The sequence below is a fragment of the Lingula anatina genome, chromosome 8, assembly GCF_051362555.1.
Source record: "Lingula anatina isolate TDL-2025a chromosome 8, LinAna3.0, whole genome shotgun sequence".
Classification (NCBI taxonomy): Eukaryota; Metazoa; Brachiopoda; class Lingulata; order Lingulida; family Lingulidae; genus Lingula; species Lingula anatina.
This window is the reverse complement of record NC_141774.1, coordinates 3,038,276-3,063,976: the sequence shown is the minus strand read 5'-3', so window position 1 is coordinate 3,063,976 and position 25,701 is coordinate 3,038,276. Positions and strand designations below refer to the sequence as shown.

The 25,701-nt window shown below is 32.0% G+C and overlaps 1 long non-coding RNA gene across 1 annotated transcript; it reads left to right on the top strand.

Annotated features, from left to right (window-relative positions):
• Positions 1–579: 579 nt before the first annotated feature.
• Positions 580–3,962, top strand: LOC106174110 (uncharacterized). Its single transcript, XR_001239563.3, has 3 exons — positions 580–725; positions 982–1,070; positions 1,776–3,962. It is a non-coding gene; the product is annotated as an uncharacterized LOC106174110 (long non-coding RNA).
• The last annotated feature ends 21,739 nt before the right edge of the window (positions 3,963–25,701 follow it).

The following is a 25,701-nucleotide window of genomic DNA, read 5'->3' as shown; positions in this document are numbered from 1 at the left end:
TGAAGCACCCCATTCCTGTGACTCGTACATGCAGCTTTTTATTCTCCGTTGTTCGTGAAAGAAAGTCGTTATACCCGGTGATTCGTGATTTTTGACGCGCATTTTCAATGAAACTTAAATTAAGTTTTATTTACTGTGATTTGTGAATTGATAATTTTATTTCCCGTGAATTGTAATCACTCAATGGTACTCTCTCTGGGCTGTATCCTCCCGAGGGAGGTGAGAACATTTACACCTAGTCTGAGTCAGTATTATTTTTTGTACTTTATAAAACACATCTGTTAAGTCAATCCTAGCTGTGAGAGCTCTAGTTAACTAAGCTGTACTCACCCTAGGTCCTAATGAACGCTGTCACTAATTTTAACGTTCTATACAAATCGGGTAAACAAAAAACGCATCTTGTCTTCTCTAACACAATCGGTACAGGTGACTTTTTTTTTGGGGGGGGGGGGGGGGTGAAACATAGCCAAATTATTTGATATCAAACTTAATGGTTGATAAAATGTTATTATTTTTGCCATTATGATGGTAGAAAGCCTAAATCACCATCGCGGGATTAGGACCCCTAGCGCCATATCAAATAAAAAAAAAAATATTTTAAATCGAAACTTGCGTTCAAAAAGCGGGTGCCCTGTACATTATTATGTAATACAGGTGAGCATTTCGGTGAGAGGTGTTCAGGTTGGACCAAGGTCAGTAGAAGATGGAGAAGACAGAGGTTCTTGGTACGTTGCTGCAATTCCCACACGTAGGCCACAAATTTAGCACAGAAAATGACAGGAAGTTGCCGTAGTATTTTATAGATGATATAAGATAACGTTGTGTATTTTGTGTTGACGACAATTGCCCAAATGATGCGTTTTGCACACGGACATTTGAGTCCTTATGACTGTGGGAACATTGCACTTATGTCCAATACACTCTTCATTAGAATTTCAAAATTAGCTCAAAGTTTGAATGATTTGTTTTCTGTAATTTCAGAGAAGGAACACACTTGCCAATGAGGAAGTGAGAGGCTTATTGCAGCTGTCCAAAGGTCTGAACACGTCCTCAACAAGACGACTGGACAGGTATCTGCATTCTCTTAATAGTTTTATTGTCAGGGTCATTGACATTACCTCAAAGTATCAAAATATCTGGTTTATAAAAGTAAACTTCATACAGACAAGTGCACATTCATTAATAAGATGTTGAACTATTGTGTCATTACATTCCTGGAAACGACGGGACAGTTTAAGGAGGGGAGGGGTGGGGGTGGCGAACGGGCCTACGGTGTCCCTCTCTTTAAGAAGTATCCCTTCTCCATCACAAAATAACTATTCAAAACAGGAACAAGAACAAATCAAAAGTGCAAAAATATTGTACATGGCACGAAACTAGACGAAATCCAGCTAATGTATCCTCGTATTCTCGCCCCCTCCGCCTGAAAAACGTGGCTTGGTCAGTCAAAACGTGTCTAGATAATGTCTTTTCTATACTAATACTGTCAATTTTATACTAGTTGGACCCATCTGCCAAATGTTTTCATTCACTGACTTTCATTTTCGTAAATATCTCCATAATCCGGGAGACTGGTCCTTTCATACTGCATCTTACATATGAATGCAAAGAAGTATGTTGTCATTAAACAGTGTGCATAGGGTAGAAAAGAATAGGAATGGCACAATAGTGTTTTGTTTACATAATCGCATGTGTTCCAGAATAGCATGCTTTTAAGATATACATACTGCTTCATCAAACCGTGTCATGAATGTGATTTTCTTCGGTTATTTCAGTGGCTCCCTACTGCTGTTTACCGGGTGATTGGATGCATCGCCGATCAAAGACATCAGATTCATGTTGGACATCGCCTGCGCCCATGCAAAGATTGCCTCGCTTGTTGAAGTTTGTCTTGTAGCTTATTTGCAGGATTGACATTTGGTGTGAAATGTAATCTTTGCCTTGGATAATAATATTCTGCATAAAACGAGTATCAAAATAATTGTTGCACGCAGCAAGAATTTTTTAATGAAACTTCTGATAAGAAAAAAAGAAAGAAATCGATATCGTCGATACATACTATAGATTTGTTTCTAAATTGTAGTACAGTACTCTATCAGCTCATATCGTTTCAAGGTATTTTATTTATTATGTATATTTATTATTGGGGGAGGTACCCATCAGTTCTCAAACAAAAATACGGCACTTTTTTGAGTTCGCCTTTAAGAAAATAATTTTAATTCAAAAAGTATTTGCTGAAGTGATGGATTAAAACAAAAATGATAGTTATTATTATTATTATTATAAGGCGAATTTAGGTAGAATACTGTTCCTGTTCCTTCTAGATGAAGGTAAAATTTTTCTGTGGGCAAATCTTCAATCGGCCACTTAGCTATGCATTTGACGATATTTTAAACATTTATTTTGAATTGAATTGAATTCTGAGAAATTTCAAGAAGAAAAATATCTCAACTTTATTACATGAAACTTTTGAGAAACAAACGGTTTCATACATTGGCCGTTAAGTTTGAGAAAAGAACAAGTTGTTTATTTAACTTACAAACACTGTACTTCAAGTTATAATGCTTTGAGAATTATAGCGTTATGAAAAAGATAACATTTGTCCACGTGATTGCAGAATTGCCCATGTATAAGAAACGACCCTTCTTTAAACTGCGGACATACTTTTGTAACACATGTTAAGAATGAACTTACTTTGGTTTCGGTGTTTTGATATTTTGTCTGATCAGTGACAGATACACATGTACTGTGCTGGGATGGGTCTAAAACAATGTTAAGAAAATCAAACCAGGAGAGAAATAGGGATTTTCACGAAATTAGTGCGCATTCGTTATTGCAGTAGGGGAATACATGTTACCAACGTGATAAATACTGCCCCTTCTTAGGGCCACTCAAATTTATCAGCATTGCATGAGTTAATTTGTGTGTTGTTAGACTTTTTGCCAATATCGCAAAGCAGAAATGTAAGTGGTCTCCTGAAAAACTTTTGTGTTCATATGCATAAAAATATCTATGTAGGACTGACATTTATCATAAACTTTACATTTTTAATTTAGAAAATTCATCATGCAATTCAAATTGATTGCTTCGGCCGTCGCAAAAAGTTGGAGGGGGGTTAAAGTAACTTTCACCTATGTTCTTTGTTCGAAGTGCTTTATTAATTGATATTTCTTTGGTCGAGAGGTGATTGAGAGGAAAAGGTCTTATTAGATGCCATTCCAGCACGTCTTGTTGGGGTATTTTTTGCCAATTGTTTCTTTATCACTGAACACGGGAGACCAGAGTAAGGGAATTAGCATTTATGAATTAATGAATCTTAAGTCACCTTTTTTTGCGAAATCTTTTCAGTTTTGTTTGCATATTTTTCTTGAATTGTTATGACTAGAATAAGCTTGTAAATTAACCATGTCTTTCTGCCGTTCCTTGATTCGCATAAGTACAAATTTTAGTTTTCACTCAAAGTCGTGCCATTAACCTACCAATATTAAGGATGTAATGAAATGAAAACAAAATAACGTAAAACACTCGAATCTTAAAAATGACTATTTTGTCTACCTCTTTATGTGCGAGAATCGCTACGACGGCATAGAACAAGGTGTGCATAAGTGCGAATGCACGTGAGGTTATCTATATGTACTAGTCCTGGTCAATTTTTTAATATGAATTTTGTTTTGGTAAGAGTTATATCGAAATTCTCTTTTATATAAATAAATAGAATTTGTGGTTTGAGCAGCAATTTCCAAAGTGCATAAAATCCTTCATATGTGTTACTTAGTCTACTGTCTGGTAGACTTCTTGTATTTTTTTGTAAAAGCATCATTTATAGAATTTTTTTAGAAATTGGACGCTATTGTAATGACTGGTATCAACATAGAAAAAAACGCAACATCACATATTTTGTTTTGTATACAACTTCGTTGAAATTACTTGGAATTTGTTGAAACAATAAATAGTGAAAATAATGTACAGATATTTGTACGTTAAATTCCCTTTCATTTTTCACCTTCTTTCCCTTTAACTCTTTCTCCAGTGCACAGGTCTTACCTATAGAGCCTCTTGTATTAGTTTACCTTGCTTATTTGAATATTTTTTTGCAAAAGGCAATTTGCTGGGACCGAGGAGCGCCAGGTTTCGAACTTGTGACTTTCTAACTCGGAGGCAAGCGCGTTACCTATTCTTCTAAGTGTTCCCACCCACCCTCCCCGTGAAGACTTTCCTCTTATAGTAACCAAAGAGAAATTTCTGTAAAGCCCCTTGAAAAGTATTCAATGATTTCCAAGTACCCGAATCAGGAAACGAACCCACTGAGTCAATGAAATTATTGTAGTAACCAAAGTAAACTTCTAAAAAATCCCAATACATTAAAGAAATTTTAGAAACGTAAGCCAAGTTTGAAGCCCAAACCTAGGTTGCAGCTGAGAAACGCAACCGTCAAAGAAATAACTAAGACATTTTGTATACTTGGAAAGTCTTTATTTAGTGCCAAACAACTATGTATAAAGTATATCTAAGTATTTTATTGTAAGTTTAAGAACACTTAAATAACTACTTAATCACTTTGAATATCCGTAAGACATGCATGTAAGACAAAGTTATATTTCAAAGGTGTAACATATACAACACATGTATTGCATTTCACCAATAAACGGTCAACTTAACTACTCGTTTATGGTTTGGTGTTATATCTACAAATATTTTCAAAAAATCAGAACAAATTTGAGAAATTGACTGAAATTAAAGAGATATCAAGCAGTTCATTAATTATTACAAAAAGTGCGTGCGTCACTGCCTAATAAGATAAATAACTTGTGGCTATTTCTATATTTACATGATCTATTTGATTTATTATTACCATAGCATAAAACGTGGAAAAAAGGAACATATCATGAAAATCGCTGTTGGGAAAATACATCAGTAAATCATTGACACTTCCAAATGATCTTTCAAAACATTCACTTTTGTCTTATGAAAAAAAACGATGATCTCGACGATCAAAAGTTTCCATATTTGTGCATACTTTATTCGCACGACAACGTAACGCCAACTGGTACTTTCGCCCTAAAAAGTTCGGAAACGTTATTTTGAATAGTTATAAAATAACCATATTTAGTTACGGTAAATATTTTAACCAAATATTGTTGGATAATGAACCACAATTTGTTAATCTTTATTAACACAAGATTTTCCCAACACATTACATTTTTTTTGTTACTGAAAAACAATTTCACGTTTCCAAACTTTCTTGGTCGCGTGTATAATAATCAACAATCTCCCAGAGCCTGATTGACGCAGGACAGAAAAGTCCCATCGTTTAACTAGAAACATATCTGTACAAACGTGTATCTAGTGAAAAATCAATCTATGGCCCTGGTTGAGGGTAATCATTATTGTAGTACCATTTAACAAAGGCCACGGCGGGGAACTTGAAGGTCTTACGAGAATAGAGCACGTTGAAAGGCATAAGGGGCAGATATCTTTACTGAAATAAACCAAACCTGTATCTGACGACCACACAGTCTTAAACATGCCACGTTTCTAATACCCAATGCTTTATTTTAAAGGTATCAACATGAGGTATCAACAGAACGATTAACATTTGTTTGAAACAGTATTTTGCGCTATCAATTCGCCCCCTATGCCTTGAAGGGTTTACCAGTGAACGCACAATTTAAGCTCCCGTCATACAAAAATCTGTACAGTGTAGGTATAGTTCAACTTATATACTCAACGGACTGAAATAGTACAACTGAACTAGTGAAATCGTGCCGAAATTAGAAATGGAAGTGTAATACTTATACAGTGTACCTACTGTTTGCTATGCTCTTTTTATTTCGACCTCCAACCGCTTACTACAAATATTTACATTGCAATAAATAGGAATTTAAATGGGAGATTCCACAGCATTTCCCTTTTTTGTCTGCTTCGTGTAAATTTTCTCTTGGTAAGTCTTTAACTGACGATAATTTTTCTACCAACGAAGTTTGAAATAATTGTCATTTCCATAGGACGTGATAAGGTGAAGTAATGGAGGAAGCAAAATGTTGAGGGGGAAACACTGGGTAGTGGTCAAGCCATTTTTATACATGCACACGTCACAGTACTTCTTATAAAATTAATTACAAATAAGTGAACATTAAATCCCTAACACTGATACATTGAAACGTTATACCGAATTGGTTGAAACATAAATATTCGTATACTTAGTTTCCAGAACGCCCCGCATCCACTCCCTGATCACGTAAGGTGTAACAACTCTTCCCAGAGTAAGTTCAATTTGCTTTATGGGGGAGGGGCTAAAGCTTTTCTGTTCAACTCTCACCCTTATCTGACAAGCAAAACTTGATAAAAAATTTACTAAAATCAAAATGCATATATATGTATATATAGTGCATTTGTGTTAAATATATTTCAAAAAAGAAACCAGAAGAAAACAGCCACAATGAAATAATGTTATGTAGGTCAATGGCGAGTCTAAAATGGTCCACTGCTTTTATCTGAACAGTTTTCGCCATGTTTGACAAACTGGGCAGTATTATAATGCCACCTTGAGGAAAATATGATCGTCTCTGTTGCAATAAGTACCTATCACATTATGATATCAACATACTACGTGTAGCTGCATATGACATTTACGTCTTTGTATGTCCACACATGAATCTACAGTGTATGCTCAGGTGTATATAACGTGCTTTTCCCGTCACGCCGGTTTATTTGGACCTCTTGAGGAGGAAGATTTTTCTAAGAACATACTGTACACCTGTGACGAGGCAGAAAGCTGTCATGTGTACATACAGATATATAACACATGGTAGAAACATTGACATGAAAACAGTCTACTATGGCTGTACTGGGGGTAAATTAAGGAAACCATTTAAAATGGAAGTGCACAAAATGTTTGATACCGTATAATGTTTATGTTTTGTTACCCAGTGCTTCACAGCATCATGATAACCTGTTTTCAATAAAGAAATACATGTGTTGTGGATATTAAAAATGAAGTAAACACAGGACTTGAGGCCCATGTAAATACTTATTAAATCACAGGTAAAATATGCTATACTGTGAATAGTGAAAGTGAGCAAAAAAAGTAATAAGGTGGGTTTTTAAACGTGAAACCTACATCTATGTTTCAGTCTAGAAAGCCCATCTTAATTATGATTGAGGTTAGCTTATCTGTTGACTGTGTGCAATTGAAGTAAATTTTGAGAAAAATGAAAACTACACTTAAGACTGGCAAAATCCATGGATAAAAACAGTTTAACGTTAATAATAATGACAAATAAAGTCCAATGTTTGTGACATTTGTACAACTGAAGCTTACTGCATAAATCTGAGATAAGCTTATCAGTTGATTGTGTATGATGAAAAATATATATATAATATATAATATATAAAAATATATAACCAAGAGTCCTCATTTTTTAAAGAACATTTTAATTTATAACAAAATTGTGGGGAGAAGAAACAAGGCAGCAAAGCTGTCAAATGTACGGACAAAAAGCAGAAAATAACAATGCACAAAATAGGCTACTGTCAATTCTAATGCAAAAGTACATAATGCTTAACTGCAAATTCAACATCAAATTTCAATTATGCTCAACAGGTAATACCATTTTAAGTAAAATGTGTAACAAGCATAAGGCTTCAGACCCATGGGAGTTCAAGTTCACACTTTGAAAATGCCAGAATGAGAAAAATGAAAATTTCACACAAAATTGCATAAATTCAATAATAAATGATAACCCAATTGAGCTGGCTTTCTAATTTGAACTGCATGTCAATCCTAAAAATCATACTTGTAAGTTAAAAATAATAATAAGTAACATACAGTTTTCTTTTCATAATGTTTGTTGTAGCAATTCAAAAAGAATTTTGTCAATTTTGATATAACAGTACATAATAAATTGCAGAATAATTATCACCAATTTTTGATTATTGAACATAAATAGCATGGAAAATTTGATTGCCATTCGGCTTCATGTCCATGGGAGCTCTGAGTCCCACAATTAATATGCCAACAGGATAAAATTGAATATTTCACTAAAATTTAAAACCTCAAGAAAAAGAAGACAATTAGACTGCTTTTCCAATCCGGGCTGCATTTTAGTCCTGTGTTTTCTTTTTGAAAGTTTGACAATCATAAGTAACATGGTTTTCCCATTGTCATCATGGCAGAAATACCCAAAATTGTCTTTTCTTCTATTTTGATGCAGTATTACATAATGACCATCAATTTTTAATAATAAAATATACATATCATGGATTTTCAGAAAATGTGACTAGCATGGGTCTTCAAGCCCATGGAGGTTCTAAGACTCACTTTGAAATATGTGAAAAATGTGAAAAATTAAATTTTCACAAAAAAATGTTGAACTGCCATAAAAATTTATCAAACAGACTGCATTGCCTACTGAAGCTGTATTTTAGTCCCATGTTTCTTTCCTGTTAGTTTGAGAACAATAAGTGATTTTCCTTAAATGGCCATCATGGGAGCAGTGCCCAAAATAGGGGTTTCTTCAAATTTTAATGCAATATTACATAATGTTTAACATCATAATGACCATCAATTTTAATAATAAGATATTAGTATCATGGATATTCAGAAAATGTGACTAGCAAAGGTCTTCAGGCCCATGGAACTTCAAAGTCACACCTTGAAAATGCCAACATGTAAACAAGACAGAACTGTTCTGAAATGGGTTTTTATCCTTTTTTAAACAATTTTTAACATAAAACAAAATTAACAGTTTACTGCCATTTTTATATGATCAACTAAGAAAATTGATGAGATGGGAAAAATATCAATACAACAGTGTTAAATGTCCAATTTCCTCCATTCTGAGATTCTGAACATAGTGAATGATTGAACCTGACAAACTGCAATGATATGAGTTTGTTTCCATTTTTGAAACTTTCTTACACAATGCACAATAACAAGTTTACCATCATTTTTAAATAATAAACTAACAATCTTGAAAAGATGCAGGAAATGTCAAACAAACACTTTTACATATCTTATTAGTTAAATAATGAGACTGTTAACATGCCTAAGAAAAACAGCATAACTTCTAAAATAATGGCCCGATTATGCTGAATTTCAAACTCGACCTGCATTTTAGTAAGATTGACCACTCCTGTGAGATTAATGACAATTGGTTTATCTGTTTTTCTTATATTGTGTTTACAGTGTTGCATTTATGCTGAAAAGTAAAAAAAAACAGCATAACTACTAATAGTGGCCCAATCATGCCGATTTTAAAACTTGACCTGCGTTTTAGGAAGAGTGATTACTCCTGTAAGTTTCATGTCAACAGGCCTATTGGTTTTCCTTGAAATGTGTTTACAGTGTTGTATATTTGCTGAAAAGTGAAAAAACAGCATAACTTCTACAATAATGGTCAGATCATGCTATTTTTTTGGAACTTGACCTGCATTTTATAAATATTCATCAGCTCTGTAAATATAAAGCCAGTAAGTAAAACTGTCTTCCACTTATCATGTTTACGCTGAAAGTGCATGGCGACGGCGACGATGACAGCGACAACAGACGCAAGTGATGGCAATATGTACAGACACCTCTGTGTCTGTACATAAAAATTCAAATCCAAGGTTGCAGTAGGAATAAGAATATAGGACCTCCAATCCAAGTTCAATTGTATATATCAGAGCTTGTAAATTTGGAAAGTGCAATTGATGGCTAAAAGTAGGCTAAGGGTCAAATTCAAGGTCACTTGAAGACTATCACCATATGAGTTCCTATTCAAGTTCTAGGGCGTGCCAGTTTTGGAGTTCAGTTCATGGTGAGAAGTAGGCCAAAGGTCAAATTCAAGGTCACAGATTGGCAATGTATACCTTCATATTCAAGTTCAATACTAACTACGGGCGTATTTCTGTTTTGAAGATGTAAGGGGAGAAAATTTTTGCAGTGTTCAGTTTAAGGTTGAAAAGTTGGTCAAAGGTCAATTTCAAGGTGACAGGTTTCTAGTATATGACTTCCTATTCAAGTTTAAAAGTAACTATGCGAGTATCCCTGGCATTTTTGGGGATATAAGGGACAGAAAAGTTGCAAAGTTCAGTTCATGGTGAGAAGTAGGTTAAAGGTCAATTTCAAGGTCACAGATTGGCAATGTATGCCTTCATATTCAAGTTCAATACTAACTACGGACGTATTTCTGTTTTGAAGATGTAAGGAGTGGAAATTTTTGCAAAGTTCAGTTTAAGGTTGAAAAGTAAGTCAAAGGTCAATGTTAAGGTCACATTTAGATTGCCAATATATCACTTCCTATTCAAGTTCAATAGTAACTATGGACCTATCTCTGCCAGTTTTGAAGATAAAAGGGAACAAAAAGCTGCAAAGTTCAGTTCACGGTGAAAAGTAGGTCAAAGGTCAATGTTAAGGTCACAGTCAAACTGCCAATATGTGACTTCCTATTCAACTTTAATAGTAACTATGGACCTATCTCTGCCAGTTTTGCAGATATAAGGGACTGAATGTTATAATTTTGGAGTTACAATAATGTGCCATAAATTTCCTACAGAAAAAAATAATGAAAATAAAGAAAAGGTCATTATGGTTAAAAGTCTTAAAATGGGAGGTGCTCAGAAGTTCCAGATGTTCAAATTTCATAAAAATAATGTCATTTTTTACCAGAAGTTGTCTGCCTTGACAAGCCTTATGTTTTATTTTCACGGGGTTCAAAATTTATTATCCATTACCATACTGCAAATTTTGCTTTCACCATCACCATGTACTTTTTGATAACTTGAAAACCGTATGGAATACAAAAAAATGGAGACCACCTCTCGTGTTGGGATTTACATGCTCTACAAAATGCAAAAAAGAATGAGTCTCTAGCATTAACGGTTCCTGAATTGGAGACAGTTTTCAGTTTCGGTATCTTATGTGAAAATGCACCAATTGACCCCAAATTCATGGAGATGTAAGATAACCCAAAGGGTATCACTTTCCAATAATATTATTGGTTAAGTCTGTGTTGTTTCTGAATATCAGCGCAAATAATTTTTTTTTCATAAAAAAATTCATTTTTTTGAAAATTTTGGCCTCTTTGACCTTGAAATAAAGATCAAAGGTCAAATCCAGGGACATATTTGAAATCTCCACATATGACTTTCAGTCACCCATCTGTAGATTTTTTTCCCATAATTCCTTCCTTGGGGTAGATAATTAGCATTTAATTTTACCATTTTTGGACAAGGGTCACATTTGTCAAATATGGAAAGATGATGCATAACAACAATTAAAATCTGTGATAAGCTCATCAGCTGACTGTGTCTCACGAAAAAGATTGGAATAGATTTGTCAAAATTATTAAAGTTATATTGTCCAAAATAAACTTTAATAATTTTGACAAATCTAGTCCAATATTTGTGAAATTTGGACAGATGATGCATAACAATAACAAAAATCTGTGATAAGCTCATCAGTTAACTGGGTCCAACGAAAAAGATTTCTTTTGGACAATAAATTAGAGAAAACTGAATAGACAGCCAAATTCAAGGGCAAAGAATAGTTAAACGTTAATAATTTTGTCAAATCTAGTCGAATATTTGTGAAATTCAGAAAGATGATGCATAACAACAATAAAAATCTGTGATATTCTTATCAGTTGACTGGGTCAAACAGAAAAGATTTTTTTGGACAATAAATTTGTGAAAACTGAAAAGACAGCCAAATTCCAGGGCAAAGAATAGTTAAACATTAATAATTTTGACAAATCTAGTCGAATATTTGTGAAATTTGGAAAGATGATGCATAACAACAATAAAAATCTGTGATATTCTTATCAGTTGACTCGGTCAAACAGAAAAGATATTTTCGGACAATAAATTTGTGAAAACTGAAAAGACAGCCAAATTCCAGGGCAAAGAATAGTTAAACGTTAATAATTTAGACAAATCTGGTCGAATATTTGTGAAATTCGGAAAGATGATGCATAACAACAATGAAAATCTGTGATAAACTTATCAGATGACAGTGTTTTATGGAAAAGATCTTTTCAGAGCATATAAATTTGAGAATACTGAATATTACATGAAAAAGACTGCCAAATTCCAGAGCAAACAATAGTTAAACATTAATGATTTTGACAAATCTAGTCGAATATTTGTGAAATTCAGAGAATGTTGCATAACAACATTAAAAATCTGTGATAAGCTCATCAGTTGACTGGGTCCAACAGAAAATATTTTTTTTCGGACAATAAATTTGAGAAAACTGAAAATAACACTGAAAAGACTGCCAAATTCTAGGGTGTAAAATAGTTAAACATTAATAATTTTGACAAATCTAATCGAATATTTGTGAAATTTGGAATAATGATGCATAACAACTATAAAAATCTGTGATATTCTTATCAGTTGACTGGGTCCAACAGAAAAGATTTTTTCAGACAATAAAGATGATGCATAACAACAATAAAAATCTGGGATAAGCTCATCAGTTGATTGGGTCCAACAAAAAAGATTTTGATGATGCATAACAAAAATAAAAATACCACCAATACCAGATGCAGATTCCTCCTTTCAATGGTTTTCTGGAATCGGGTTTAGCACACCATTTGACAATGTCCTAAAGCTTGCCACATACCATCTATTGTACAAATGGATGACACAGACCATTGCTATTGCTGTTGTCTTTCACTGCCTGTTTTTTCTATAGGAATTAGCCATGACCAGACAGGAAGAATCAGTTCATCAAAAAAGCCACCACACTGTATGGAAAAGGTCACCTGGAAAAGGACCAACATCTTTAAATATATATACATTCAAAAGACTGCTAAATTCTGTTCCTAAATATAGTAAAAGGTTAATAATTTTTAAAAAACTAATCCAATATTTGTCAAATTTCGACAGATGATGCATGACAACAATAAAAATCTGTGATAAGCTCATCAGTTGACTGGGTAAAACACAAAGGATTTTTTTCTGACAATAAATTTGAGAAAACTGAAATCAACACTGAAAAGACAACCAAATTCCATGGTATAAAATAGTTACAAGTTAATAATTTTGACATATCAAGTCCAATATATGGGAAATTTGGACATATGATGCATAACAACAATAAAAATCTGTGATAAGATTATCAGATGGCAGTGTTTTATAGAAAAGATCTTTTCAGAGCATATAAATTTGAGAAAACTGAATATTACATGAAAAAGACTGCCAAATTCCAGGGCAAAGAATAGTTAAACGTTAATAATTTTGACAAATCTAGTCGAATATTTGTGAAATTCGGAAAGATGATGCATAAAAACAATAAAAATCTGTGATATTCTTATCAGTTGACTGGGTCAAACAGAAAAGATTTTTTCAGACAATAAATTTGAGAAAACTGAAAAGACAGCCAAATTCCAGGGCAAAGAATAGTTAAACATTAATAATTTTGACAAATCTAGTCGAAGAGTTGTGAAATTCAGTGAGATGATGCATAACAACAATATAAATCTGTGATAAGCTTATCAGATGACAGTGTTTTATGGAAAAGATCTTTTCAGAGCACATAAATTTAAGAAAACTGAATATTACATGAAAAAGACTGCCAAATTCCAGGGCAAAGAATAGTTAAACGTTAATAATTTTGACAAATCGAGTCGAATATTTGTAAAATTCAGAAAGATGATGCATAACAACAATAAAAATCTGTGATAAGCTTATCAGATAACAGTGTTTTATGGAAAAGATCTTTTCAGAGCATATAAATTTAAGAAAACTGAATATTACATGAAAAAGACTGCCAAATTCCAGGGCAAAAGAATAGTTAAACGTTAATAATTTTGACAAATCTAGTCGAATAATTTGTGAAATTCAGAGAGATGATGCATAACAACAATAACAAGGCAGCAAAGCTGTCAAATGTACAGACAAAAAGCAGGAAATAACAAAATAGGCTTCTGTCAATTCTGATGCAAAAGTACATTATGTTAAACTGCAAATTCAACATCAAATTTTAATTATGCTCAACAGGTAATACCAATGTAAGTAAAATGTGAAACAAGCATAAGGCTTCAGGCCCATGGGAGTTCAAGTTCACACTTTGAAAATGTAAAACTTCCAGAAAAAGAAGTCAATTAGACTGCTTTTCCAACTCAGGCTGCATTTTAGTCCTGTATTTCTTTTTTGAAAGTTTGGCAATCATAAGTAACATGGTTTTCCCATAATGGTCATCATGGCAGCGGCACCCAAAATTGTGTTTTCTTCCATTCTGATGCAATATTACATAATGGTTAACTGCATAATGACAATCAATTTTTAATAACAAAATATATGTATCATGGATTTTCAGAAAATGTGACTAGCCTGGGTCTTCAAGCCTGTGGAACTTCAAAGTCACACCTTGAAAATGCCAATATGTGAAAAATTAAATTTTCACAAAAAAATGTTTAACTGGCAGATTGCATTGCCTACTGAAGCTGTATTTTAGTCCCATGTTTCTTTCCTGTAAGTTTGAGAACAGTAAGTGACATGGTTTTTCTTAAAAAGGTAATCATGGGAGCAGTGCCCAAAATAGGTTTTTTTCAAATTTTGATGCAATATTACATAATGTTTAACAGCATAATGACCATCAATTTTTAATAATAAAATATTAGTATCATGGATATTCAGAAAATGTGACTAGCAAAGGTCTTCAGGCCCATGGAACTTCAAAGTCACAACTTGAAAATGCCAAAATGTAAACAAGACAGCACTGTTCTGAAATGTTTTTTTCCCCATTTATAACAATTTTTAACATAAAACAAAATTAACAGTTTACTGCCATTTTTATATGATCAACTAAGAAAATTGATGAGATGAGAAAAATATCAATAGAGCAGTGTTAAATGTCCAATTGCTTCCATTCTGAGACTCTGAACATAGTGAATGATTGAATCTGACAAACTGCAATGATATGAGTTTATTTCCATTTTTGAAACTTTATTACACAATACACAATAACATGTTTACCATCATTTTTACAAAATCAACTAACAATGTTGTAAAGATGCAGGAAATGTCAAACAAACACTTTCACGTATCTTATTAGTTTAATAATGAGACTGTTAACATGCCTAAAAATTGAATCTGAGGAAATGTGAAAAAACAGCATACCTTCTAAAATAATGGCACAATTATGCTGATTTACGAACTCAACCTGCATTTTAGAAAAATTGACCATTCCTGTGAATTTAATGACAACAGGTCTATCGGTTTTCCTTGAAATGTGTTAACAGTGTTGCATATATGCTGAAAAGTGAAAAAACAGCATAACTACTAAAATAGTGGCCCGATCATGCCGATTTTCGAACTTGATCTGCGTTTTAGTAAGACTGATTACTCCTGTGAGTTTCATGACAACAGGCCTATCGGTTTTCCTTGAAATGTGTTAACAGTGTTGCATATATGCTGAAAAGTGAAAAAAACAGCATAAATTCTACAATAATGGCCCGATAATGCTGATTTTCGAACTTGACCCGCGTTTTATGAATATTAGTCAGCTCTGTAAATATAAAGCCAAAAAGTAAAACTGTCTTCCACTTATGGTGTTAACGCTAAAAGTGACGGCGACGGCAACATGATCGGCGATGACAGACGCAGGTGATGGCAATATGTACAGACACATCTGTGTCTGTACATAAAAATCTGTGATAAGCATATCAGTTGACTGGGTCAAACAGAAAAGATTTTTTCGGACAATAAATTTGAGAAAACTGAAAAGACAACCAAATTCCAGAGCAAAGAATAGTTAAACGTTAATAATTTTGACAAATCTAGTCGAATAGTTGAGAAATTCGGTGAGATGATGCATAAGACCAATATAAATCTGTGATAAGCTTATCAGATGACAGTGTTTTATGGAAAAGATCTTTTCAGAGCATATAAATTTGAGAAAACTGAATATCACATGAAAAAGACAGCCAAATTCCAGGGCAAAAGAATAGTTTAACATTAATAATTTTGACAAATCTAGTCGAATATTTGTGAAATTCGGAAAGATGATGCATAACAACAATACAAATCTGTGATATTCTTATCAGTTGACTGGGTGAAACAGAAAAGATTTTTTTGGACAATGAATTTGAGAAAACTGAAAAGACAGCCAAATTCCAGGGTAAAGAATAGTTAAACGTTAATAATTTTGACAAATCTAGTCGAATAGTTGTGAAATTCGGTGAGATGATGCATAACAACAATATAAATCTGTGATAAGCTTATCAGATAACAGTGTTTTATTGAAAAGATCTTTTCAGAGCATATAAATTTAAGAAAACTGAATATTACATGAAAAAGACAACCAAATTCCAGAGCAAAGAATAGTTAAACGTTAATAATTTTGACAAATCTAGTCGAATGGTTGTGAAATTCGTTGAGATGATGCATAAGAACAATATAAATCAGTGATAAGCTTATCAGATGACAGTGTTTTATGGAAAAGATGTTTTCAGAGCATATAAATTTGAGAAAACTGAATATCACATGAAAAAGACTGCCAAATTCCAGGGCAAAAGAATAGTTTAACATTAATAATTTTGACAAATCTAGTCGAATATTTGTGAAATTCGGAAAGATGATGCATAACAACAATACAAATCTGTGATATTCTTATCAGTTGACTGGGTGAAACAGAAAAGATTTTTTTGGACAATAAATTTGAGAAAACTGAAAAGACAACCAAATTCCAGGGTAAAGAATAGTTAAACGTTAATAATTTTGACAAATCTAGTCGAATAGTTGTGAAATTCGTTGAGATGATGCATAACAACAATATAAATCTGTGATAAGCTTATCAGATGACAGTGTTTTATGGAAAAGATCTTTTCAGAGCATAAAAATTTGAGAAAACTGAATATCACATGAAAAAGACTGCCAAATTCCAGGGCAAAAGAATAGTTAAACGTTAATAATTTTGACAAATCTAGTCGAATATTTGTGAAATTCGGAAAGATGATGCATAATAACAATAAAAATCTGTGATATTCTTATCAGTTGACTCGGTCAAACAGAAAAGATTTTTTCGGACAATAAATTTGTGAAAACTGAAAAGACAGCCAAATTCCAGGGAAAAAAATAGTTAAACGTTAATAATTTTGACAAATCTAGTAGAATAGTTGTGAAATTCGGTGAGATGATGCATAACAACAATATAAATCTGTGATAAGCTTATCAGATGACAGTGTTTTATGGAAAAGATCTTTTCAGAGCATATAAATTTGAGAAAACTGAATATCACATGAAAAAGACTGCCAAATTCCAGGGCAAAAAAATAGTTAAACGTTAATAATTTTGACAAATCTAGTCGAATATTTGTGAAATTTGGAAAGATGATGCATAACAACAATAAAAATCCGTAATATTCTTATCAGTTGACTCGGTCAAACAGAAAAGATTTTTTCGGACAATAAATTTGTGAAAACTGAAAAGACAGCCAAATTCCAGGGAAAAAAATAGTTAAACGTTAATAATTTTGACAAATCTAGTCGAATAGTTGTGAAATTCGGAAAGATGATGCATAATAACAATAAAAATCTGTGATATTCTCATCAGTTGACTCGGTCAAACAGAAAAGATTTTTTCGGACAATAAATTTGTGAAAACTGAAAAGACAGCCAAATTCCAGGGCAAAGAATAGTTAAACGTTAATAATTTTGACAAATCTAGTCGAATAGTTGTGAAATTCGGTGAGATGATGCATAACAACAATATAAATCTGTGATAAGCTTATCAGATGACAGTGTTTTATGGAAAAGATCTTTTCAGAGCATATAAATTGAAGAAAACTGAATATCACATGAAAAAGACTGCCAAATTCTAGGGCAAAAGAATAGTTAAACGTTAATAATTTTGACAAATCTAGTTGAATATTTGTGAAATTCGGAAAGATGATGCATAATAACAATAAAAATCTGTGATATTCTTATCGGTTGACTGGGTCAAAAAGAAAAGATTTTTTCGGACAATAAATTTGTGAAAACTGAAAAGACAGCCAAATTCCAGGGCAAAGAATAGTTAAACGTTAATAATTTTGACAAATCTAGTTGAATATTTGTGAAATTCGGAAAGATGATGCATAATAACAATAAAAATCTGTGATATTCTTATCGGTTGACTCGGTCAAACAGAAAAGATTTTTTCGGACAATAAATTTGTGAAAACTGAAAAGACAGCCAAATTCCAGGGCAAAGAATAGTTAAACGTTAATAATTTTGACAAATCTAGTCGAATAGTTGTGAAATTCGGTGAGATGATGCATAACAACAATATAAATCTGTGATAAGCTTATCAGATGACAGTGTTTTATGGAAAAGATGTTTTCAGAGCATATAAATTTGAGAAAACTGAATATCACATGAAAAAGACTGCCAAATTCCAGGGCAAAAAAATAGTTAAACGTTAATAATTTTGACAAATCTAGTCGAATATTTGTGAAATTTGGAAAGATGATGCATAACAACAATAAAAATCCGTAATATTCTTATCAGTTGAGTGGGTGAAACAGAAAAGATTTTTTCGGACAATAAATTTGTGAAAACTGAAAAGACAGCCAAATTCCAGGGAAAAAAATAGTTAAACGTTAATAATTTTGACAAATCTAGTCGAATAGTTGTGAAATTCAGTGAGAAGATGCATAACAACAATATAAATCTGTGATAAGCTTATCAGATGACAGTGTTTTATGGAAAAGATCTTTTCAGAGCATATAAATTTGAGAAAACTGAATATCACATGAAAAAGACTGCCAAATTCCAGGGCAAAAGAATAGTTAAACGTTAATAATTTTGACAAATCTAGTCGAATATTTGTGAAATTCGGAAAGATGATGCATAATAACAATAAAAATCTGTGATATTCTTATCAGTTGACTCGGTCAAACAGAAAAGATTTTTTCGGACAATAAATTTGTGAAAACTGAAAAGACAGCCAAATTCCAGGGCAAAGAATAGTTAAACGTTAATAATTTTGACAAATCTAGTCGAATAGTTGTGAAATTCGGTGAGATGATGCATAACAACAATATAAATCTGTGATAAGCTTATCAGATGACAGTGTTTTATGGAAAAGATCTTTTCAGAGCATATAAATTTGAGAAAACTGAATATCACATGAAAAAGACTGCCAAATTCTAGGGCAAAAGAATAGTTAAACGTTAATAATTTTGACAAATCTAGTTGAATATTTGTGAAATTCGGAAAGATGATGCATAATAACAATAAAAATCTGTGATATTCTTATCGGTTGACTCGGTCAAAAAGAAAAGATTTTTTCGGACAATAAATTTGTGAAAACTGAAAAGACAGCCAAATTCCAGGGCAAAGAATAGTTAAACGTTAATAATTTTGACAAATCTAGTTGAATATTTGTGAAATTCGGAAAGATGATGCATAATAACTATAAAAATCTGTGATATTCTTATCGGTTGACTCGGTCAAACAGAAAAGATTTTTTCGGACAATAAATTTGTGAAAACTGAAAAGACAGCCAAATTCCAGGGCAAAGAATAGTTAAACGTTAATAATTTTGACAAATCTAGTCGAATAGTTGTGAAATTCGGTGAGATGATGCATAACAACAATATAAATCTGTGATAAGCTTATCAGATGACAGTGTTTTATGGAAAAGATGTTTTCAGAGCATATAAATTTGAGAAAACTGAATATCACATGAAAAAGACTGCCAAATTCCAGGGCAAAAAAATAGTTAAACGTTAATAATTTTGACAAATCTAGTCGAATATTTGTGAAATTTGGAAAGATGATGCATAACAACAATAAAAATCCGTAATATTCTTATCAGTTGAGTGGGTGAAACAGAAAAGATTTTTTCGGACAATAAATTTGTGAAAACTGAAAAGACAGCCAAATTCCAGGGAAAAAAATAGTTAAACGTTAATAATTTTGACAAATCTAGTCGAATAGTTGTGAAATTCGGTGAGAAGATGCATAACAACAATATAAATCTGTGATAAGCTTATCAGATGACAGTGTTTTATGGAAAAGATCTTTTCAGAGCATATAAATTTGAGAAAACTGAATATCACATGAAAAAGACTGCCAAATTCTAGGGCAAAAGAATAGTTAAACGTTAATAATTTTGACAAATCTAGTCGAATATTTGTGAAATTTGGAAAGATGATGCATAACAACAATAAAAATCCGTAGTATTCTTATCAGTTGAGTGGGTGAAACAGAAAAGATTTTTTCGGACAATAAATTTGTGAAAACTGAAAAGACAGCCAAATTCCAGGGAAAAAAATAGTTAAACGTTAATAATTTTGACAAATCTAGTCGAATAGTTGTGAAATTCGGTGAGAAGATGCATAACAACAATATAAATCTGTGATAAGCTTATCAGATGACAGTGTTTTATGGAAAAGATCTTTTCAGAGCATATAAATTTGAGAAAACTGAATATCACATGAAAAAGACTGCCAAATTCCAGGGCAAAAGAATAGTTAAACGTTAATAATTTTGACAAATCTAGTCGAATATTTGTGAAATTTGAAAAGATGATGCATAACAACAATAAAAATCCGTGATATTCTTATCAGTTGACTCGGTCAAACAGAAAAGATTTTTTCGGACAATAAATTTGTGAAAACTGAAAAGACAGCCAAATTCCAGGGAAAAAAATAGTTAAACGTTAATAATTTTGACAAATCTAGTCGAATAGTTGTGAAATTCGGTGAGATGATGCATAACAATAATATAAATCTATAATAAGCTTATCAGATGACAGTGTTTTATGGAAAAGATCTTTTCAGAGCATATAAATTTGAGAAAACTGAATATCACATGAAAAAGACTGCCAAATTCCAGGGCAAAAGAATAGTTAAACGTTAATAATTTTGACAAATCTAGTTGAATATTTGTGAAATTCGGAAAGATGATGCATAATAACAATAAAAATCTGTGATATTCTTATCGGTTGACTCGGTAAAACAGAAAAGATTTTTTCGGACAATAAATTTGTGAAAACTGAAAAGACAGCCAAATTCCAGGGCAAAGAATAGTTAAACGTTAATAATTTTGACAAATCTAGTCGAATAGTTGTGAAATTCGGTGAGATGATGCATAACAACAATATAAATCTGGGATAAGCTTATCAGATGACAGTGTTTTATGGAAAAGATCTTTTCAGAGCATATAAATTTAAGAAAACTGAATATCACATGAAAAAGACTGCCAAATTCCAGGGCAAAAGAATAGTTAAACGTTAATAATTTTGACAAATCTAGTTGAATATTTGTGAAATTCGGAAAGATGATGCATAATAACAATAAAAATCTGTGATATTCTTATCGGTTGACTCGGTCAAACAGAAAAGATTTTTTCGGACAATAAATTTGTGAAAACTGAAAAGACAGCCAAATTCCAGGGCAAAGAATAGTTAAACGTTAATAATTTTGACAAATCTAGTCGAATAGTTGTGAAATTTGGTGAGATGATGCATAACAACAATATAAATCTGTGATAAGCTTATCAGATGACAGTGTTTTATGGAAAAGATGTTTTCAAAGCATATAAATTTGAGAAAACTGAATATTACATGAAAAAGACTGCCAAATTCCAGGGCAAAAAAATAGTTAAACATTAATAATTTTGACAAATCTAGTCGAATATTTGTGAAATTTGGAAAGATGATGCATAACAACAATAAAAATCCGTAATATTCTTATCAGTTGAGTGGGTGAAACAGAAAAGATTTTTTCGGACAATAAATTTGTGAAAACTGAAAAGACAGCCAAATTCCAGGGAAAAAAATAGTTAAACGTTAATAATTTTGACAAATCTAGTCGAATAGTTGTGAAATTCGGTGAGAAGATGCATAACAACAATATAAATCTGTGATAAGCTTATCAGATGACAGTGTTTTATGGAAAAGATCTTTTCAGAGCATATAAATTTGAGAAAACTGAATATCACATGAAAAAGACTGCCAAATTCCAGGGCAAAAAAATAGTTAAACGTTAATAATTTTGACAAATCTAGTCGAATATTTGTGAAATTTGGAAAGATGATGCATAACAACAATAAAAATCCGTAATATTCTTATCAGTTGAGTGGGTGAAACAGAAAAGATTTTTTCGGACAATAAATTTGTGAAAACTGAAAAGACAGCCAAATTCCAGGGAAAAAAATAGTTAAACGTTAATAATTTTGACAAATCTAGTCGAATAGTTGTGAAATTCGGTGAGAAGATGCATAACAACAATATAAATCTGTGATAAGCTTATCAGATGACAGTGTTTTATGGAAAAGATCTTTTCAGAGCATATAAATTTGAGAAAACTGAATATCACATGAAAAAGACTGCCAAATTCCAGGGCAAAAGAATAGTTAAACGTTAATAATTTTGACAAATCTAGTCGAATATTTGTGAAATTCGGAAAGATGATGCATAATAACAATAAAAATCTGTGATATTCTTATCAGTTGACTCGGTCAAACAGAAAAGATTTTTTCGGACAATAAATTTGTGAAAACTGAAAAGACAGCCAAATTCCAGGGAAAAGAATAGTTAAACGTTAATAATTTTGACAAATCTAGTCGAATAGTTGTGAAATTCGGTGAGATGATGCATAACAACAATATAAATCTGTGATAAGCTTATCAGATGACAGTGTTTTATGGAAAAGATCTTTTCAGAGCATATAAATTGAAGAAAACTGAATATCACATGAAAAAGACTGCCAAATTCTAGGGCAAAAGAATAGTTAAACGTTAATAATTTTGACAAATCTAGTCGAATATTTGTGAAATTTGGAAAGATGATGCATAACAACAATAAAAATCCGTGATATTCTTATCAGTTGACTCGGTCAAACAGAAAAGATTTTTTCGGACAATAAATTTGTGAAAACTGAAAAGACAGCCAAATTCCAGGGAAAAAAATAGTTAAACGTTAATAATTTTGACAAATCTAGTCGAATAGTTGTGAAATTCGGTGAGATGATGCATAACAACAATATGAATCTGTGATAAGCTTATCAGATGACAGTGTTTTATGGAAAAGATCTTTTCAGAGCATATAAATTTGAGAAAACTGAATATCACATGAAAAAGACTGCCAAATTCCAGGGCAAAAGAATAGTTAAACGTTAATAATTTTGACAAATCTAGTTGAATATTTGTGAAATTCGGAAAGATGATGCATAATAACAATAAAAATCTGTGATATTCTTATCGGTTGACTCGGTCAAACAGAAAAGATTTTTTCGGACAATAAATTTGTGAAAACTGAAAAGACAGCCAAATTCCAGGGAAAAGAATAGTTAAACGTTAATAATTTTGACAAATCTAGTCGAATAGTTGTGAAATTCGGTGAGATGATGCATAACAACAATATAAATCTGGGATAAGCTTATCAGATGACAGTGTTTTATGGAAAAGATCTGTTCAGAGCATATAAATTTAAGAAAACTGAATATTACATGAAAAAGACTGCCAAATTCCAGGGCAAAAAAATAGTTAAACGTTAATAATTTTGACAAATCTAGTTGAATATTTGTGAAATTCGGAAAGATGATGCATAATAACAATAAAAATCTGTGATATTCTTATCGGTTGACTCGGTCAAACAGAAAAGATTTTTTCGGACAATAAATTTGTGAAAACTGAAAAGACAGCCAAATTCCAGGGCAAAGAATAGTTAAACGTTAATAATTTTGACAAATCTAGTCGAATAGTTGTGAAATTCGGTGAGATGATGCATAACAACAATATAAATCTGGGATAAGCTTATCAGATGACAGTGTTTTATGGAAAAGATCTTTTCAGAGCATATAAATTTAAGAAAACTGAATATCACATGAAAAAGACTGCCAAATTCCAGGGCAAAAGAATAGTTAAACGTTAATAATTTTGACAAATCTAGTTGAATATTTGTGAAATTCGGAAAGATGATGCATAATAACAATAAAAATCTGTGATATTCTTATCGGTTGACTCGGTCAAACAGAAAAGATTTTTTCGGACAATAAATTTGTGAAAACTGAAAAGACAGCCAAATTCCAGGGCAAAGAATAGTTAAACGTTAATAATTTTGACAAATCTAGTCGAATAGTTGTGAAATTTGGTGAGATGATGCATAACAACAATATAAATCTGTGATAAGCTTATCAGATGACAGTGTTTTATGGAAAAGATGTTTTCAAAGCATATAAATTTGAGAAAACTGAATATTACATGAAAAAGACTGCCAAATTCCAGGGCAAAAAAATAGTTAAACATTAATAATTTTGACAAATCTAGTCGAATATTTGTGAAATTTGGAAAGATGATGCATAACAACAATAAAAATCCGTAATATTCTTATCAATTGAGTGGGTGAAACAGAAAAGATTTTTTCGGACAATAAATTTGTGAAAACTGAAAAGACAGCCAAATTCCAGGGCAAAGAATAGTTAAACGTTAATAATTTTGACAAATCTAGTCGAATAGTTGTGAAATTCGGTGAGATGATGCATAACAACAATATAAATCTGTGATAAGCTTATCAGATGACAGTGTTTTATGGAAAAGATCTTTTCAGAGCATATAAATTGAAGAAAACTGAATATCACATGAAAAAGACTGCCAAATTCTAGGGCAAAAGAATAGTTAAACGTTAATAATTTTGACAAATCTAGTCGAATATTTGTGAAATTTGGAAAGATGATGCATAACAACAATAAAAATCCGTGATATTCTTATCAGTTGACTCGGTCAAACAGAAAAGATTTTTTCGGACAATAAATTTGTGAAAACTGAAAAGACAGCCAAATTCCAGGGAAAAAAATAGTTAAACGTTAATAATTTTGACAAATCTAGTCGAATAGTTGTGAAATTCGGTGAGATGATGCATAACAACAATATGAATCTGTGATAAGCTTATCAGATGACAGTGTTTTATGGAAAAGATCTTTTCAGAGCATATAAATTTGAGAAAACTGAATATCACATGAAAAAGACTGCCAAATTCCAGGGCAAAAGAATAGTTAAACGTTAATAATTTTGACAAATCTAGTTGAATATTTGTGAAATTCGGAAAGATGATGCATAATAACAATAAAAATCTGTGATATTCTTATCGGTTGACTCGGTCAAACAGAAAAGATTTTTTCGGACAATAAATTTGTGAAAACTGAAAAGACAGCCAAATTCCAGGGAAAAGAATAGTTAAACGTTAATAATTTTGACAAATCTAGTCGAATAGTTGTGAAATTCGGTGAGATGATGCATAACAACAATATAAATCTGGGATAAGCTTATCAGATGACAGTGTTTTATGGAAAAGATCTGTTCAGAGCATATAAATTTAAGAAAACTGAATATTACATGAAAAAGACTGCCAAATTCCAGGGCAAAAAAATAGTTAAACGTTAATAATTTTGACAAATCTAGTTGAATATTTGTGAAATTCGGAAAGATGATGCATAATAACAATAAAAATCTGTGATATTCTTATCGGTTGACTCGGTCAAACAGAAAAGATTTTTTCGGACAATAAATTTGTGAAAACTGAAAAGACAGCCAAATTCCAGGGCAAAGAATAGTTAAACGTTAATAATTTTGACAAATCTAGTCGAATAGTTGTGAAATTCGGTGAGATGATGCATAACAACAATATAAATCTGTGATAAGCTTATCAGATGACAGTGTTTTATGGAAAAGATCTTTTCAGAGCATATAAATTTGAGAAAACTGAATATCACATGAAAAAGACTGC